This window comes from Ictalurus furcatus, chromosome 15, assembly GCF_023375685.1.
Source record: "Ictalurus furcatus strain D&B chromosome 15, Billie_1.0, whole genome shotgun sequence".
In the NCBI taxonomy this organism is placed as follows: domain Eukaryota; kingdom Metazoa; phylum Chordata; class Actinopteri; order Siluriformes; family Ictaluridae; genus Ictalurus; species Ictalurus furcatus.
In genome coordinates, this window is record NC_071269.1 from 5,516,215 (window position 1) to 5,519,925 (window position 3,711).

Here is a 3,711-nt window from a genome sequence, read left to right on the forward strand (position 1 = left end):
TTTCAATAATGCTTATCTTACACAGGGTTGTGGGGACAATCCAACACAACCCACTGCAGGGCACAATTGCTTGAACTTAGGAATGCATGTATACAGTGCATGTGTTTGGACTGGGGGAGGAAACTGGAGAAACCGGAGAAAACACCTGAGGCACAGAGAGAACATGCAAGCTTCACGGATACAGGGTAGAAGTGGGACTTGAACCCCCAACCGTAGAGGTGCAAGGCAAGCGTGCTAACCACTAAGCTTCAGTCATGGTGGATCCAGCGCCTATCCCAGGAACACTGGGAATTAGGTGGGAATACACCATGCACGGGATGCCATATAAATAGAGAAACCATTCAATAAGAAATTAAATACTTATATAACAGTATATAACCGTATTTGTATAGATTTATGTACTATGTTCCAACATTCATTAAATACTTGATTTGAGGATGAATCTTATAGCGAGAACTAAACATGCATTGTGTCATGCTTACAGAACCGAGGGACAATAATTTGCACGCAGAGCTGCCACCAAGGCCAGGAAATAGCTCATCAATAGCTTATTCGAACAAGAAACCTTGAAGCTATTCAAAAGCACAGAAGTCAAAAGAATAGGTTAATTCTGCTCCTAATTAAAACTTCATGTTTCTGTATGAATAATAATTTGAACCCTGACGGGAATCTATAGAGATGGATGCCACCGCTTTCGCAACTAATAGGAAGAAAAATGCACTGACTGGACCAAAATAAACATTCCTACAGAGATGGTAAATGACATGAGGTCGATTTCTGTACAAGTAAAGTTAGACGTGATATATATGCATTGTTTGCATAAAGCAAAAATCAATAAAATGAGGGTGTGATATATAGACAGTATTGTAAACAAGGTGAAAATACATTATCACCAGGGTGAGGTTACAAATACAGACTAACGCACAGAACAAACAAATAATGCTACTATAAAAATACACACATTCCATGTTTTAACAGATTTTTGCATGAGGTAGTTAGTATTTAGCACCATGAATTTATGTATATAACCCGTTACCAGTAAAATAGTTAAATCATAAAAAATATTAATTTCCCAGCTAACCTAATATATCCAAATAACATCTTTTCTAACTAGAGCTCAAATTCACTGTGGATTAATCCCATCAACCCCAAAATGAGCTCAGATACATGAATTTTAACTGTTATGCTCATGTTCCTAATATCAGCTACCTTTTTTTTAATCAGATATCGGTTCTAATGATCAGTACGAGATGACAGACCCCCTGATTGTATTTTATGATACGGAAAAGGACGAGGTCCCACCGAGATTTGAACTCGGATCGCTGGATTCAAAGTCCAGAGTGCTAACCATTACACCATGGGACCGCCTAGGAGACAGCCGGCATTTCACATGAACAAACCTTCTGTATCCGTTACAGTAGCTCAATCTTGTACTATTAAACTATTTCAAAATACTCTGATAATGTTTTATTACTCGTATTGTCTATTTTCTGTAGTGCAAAAACATGTATAATATCGAAAGTGGTATATAAGGTACTTGGACGCCATTTTACATTACTGCATTGCTGCAGTGTAGTAGACAAGACTTAGGGTTAAATACCAAACCGCCATTTACGCCCTATATACCCGTCCTACAGCTGAAATGAAACCAGCCTACATGTAGTGCACTAAATTTCCACTATATAGCGATTTAGGATTAGCACTAAGCAACCTAGCAAAATGTACGCTATTAGCATGTATGTAGCATTAGAAATTGTATGAATTACAACTTTTAAATCGTTTTGTTTGTTTGTTTTTTAAAGACGCTACATCAGGACATCTCATCATTATCTAAAAAGAAACAACATCAGTGTTGTTACTAAAGTTACGTTATAGCGTACGTTTTGCTACACACTGCGTCTAAGCCTAAACCGCTATCTAGTGGACTTATAGTGCACTAGACATAGGCTGAGTTCATACCGGCTGTAGTGCAGGTTTATAGGGTGTTGGGTAATATTTGGGATTCAGCCCTTGTCTATTCTATAGTGCACCCTGCAGACAAACTAGGATACTAGTAATGCAGTCAACGTGGCAGATTTATGAAACACTCTAATAACGGAAAAACGGCGAAGACGATTATTACAATAAGGGAGGATCTATGAATAAAGTGTAATATCCAAAAAGCACATCTTATACAGTTTGATGACAAATTAAAGGGGAAAAAACCCACAATTGTGTACTAATCTCTGGAGTTGTAACAGCGTTGCCAACTCTTTTAAGGGGAAAGTAGCTAATGTATGCTCTAAAGGTCGCTAGAAGTCACCAGATGACGTCAGATGACTAATTTGCATTTTCATTAAAAAGCCAACAATAGAAAATAATAGATTCTAGATTTTTTCTTTTCTTCTTCTTCTTCTTCTTCTTTTTAAATCAGAACGATAAGTAGAATTTGTTGTGACTAGACAATAATAGATTACAACATTTCTTATAGAAAGAGTAGAAAGACCATCATTAGAATAGACCAGAGTAGAATTGATTTTTTTTTTTGATCGCAGAAATAAACGCAAAACCAAGCAAACGACTCAGTATTCGGAGGAGCTTGCAATTTTTCAAATTTACCGCAGGTTTGGGCAGAGACTCATCATGTGACGTCATCGCAAGGCGTATTCAGTCGAAGCCTTCTTTGATTCACGTGCGTGGAACATGAGTACAGCTAAAAGGTCTCATTTACCAACAAACATCACTGCGAAAGACTGCGCAAAACAGTTTCATGCAATTGCGATTTCACCAATTCATGTCATTTTCTGCAAAAAAAAAAAAAAAGCAAGTTGCATCCCAAATTTTGAAGAAAAAAAAGCTGCAGCAAAATCAAGCATTTTTGGCCACAGCAAAAAAAAAAAAAAATCTGTGAAATCTTGTACAGACTGTTTTAATATAAACTGTGCAGCGTATTCTACTGAATATGGAATATCTGTTGGCAGCATGACTCACTAGGTGTTGTGTCACTAGGGTTCAGGTTTGTGTGTAAGGTTTATAATTAAATGGAAATTATATTTTTTCACTAATGTATGTAATATCCTTAAGTATCTGTTTTCTATTGCCACTAGATGGAGTTGTACTCCAGCAGTACGATGTCTACGGTACATTCAGCACTTCCACCAGGACCTGCCTATCTAACACTATTTCTGTAAATTCAAAATCCTCTTTATGTGCATTTTCTAATATTTAAAATGTTTTAAAATTATATACAGATGAGTGCTTCCATACATGGGAAGGTCTTTAATGTCAACCAGAGGATAAATGATTTGACCAAGATTTACTTACAATGAATGATCCCTGAATGAATGAATGAATACAATGAGAGATCCCTCTCGCAATCTGCGATCGATTAGCGACCGACGTTTAGCAGTTCCAACTCAGCGTGGCGCAAGGTCCCTTTCCAAAACCTTCACACTAACTGTTCCTCAGTGGTGGAATGCACTTCCAATCTCAATCCGGACCGCAGAATCTCTCACCATCTTCAAAAAACAACTAAAGACCCACCTCTTCAATGAACACCTAACAAACTCATAATAAAAAATAAAAAATAAAAAAATGCACTTACACCTCTACTCTGCACTTTGCTTCTTCTGGAATTCAATTAATAGATCTTGTATGGTAGCACTTCTTGTATTGTTCTCTGCTTGATATATCGCTTTGCTTGTATCTTTCTCATTTGTAAGTCGCTTTGGA

The 3,711-nt window shown here is 37.1% G+C and overlaps 1 non-coding gene across 1 annotated transcript; it reads right to left on the reverse strand.

The window, feature by feature from the left end:
- Window positions 1-1,293: 1,293 nt before the first annotated feature.
- On the reverse strand, window positions 1,294-1,365 carry trnaq-uug (transfer RNA glutamine (anticodon UUG)). Its single transcript has one exon. It is a non-coding gene; the product is annotated as a tRNA-Gln (tRNA).
- Between the last annotated feature and the right edge of the window lie 2,346 nt (window positions 1,366-3,711).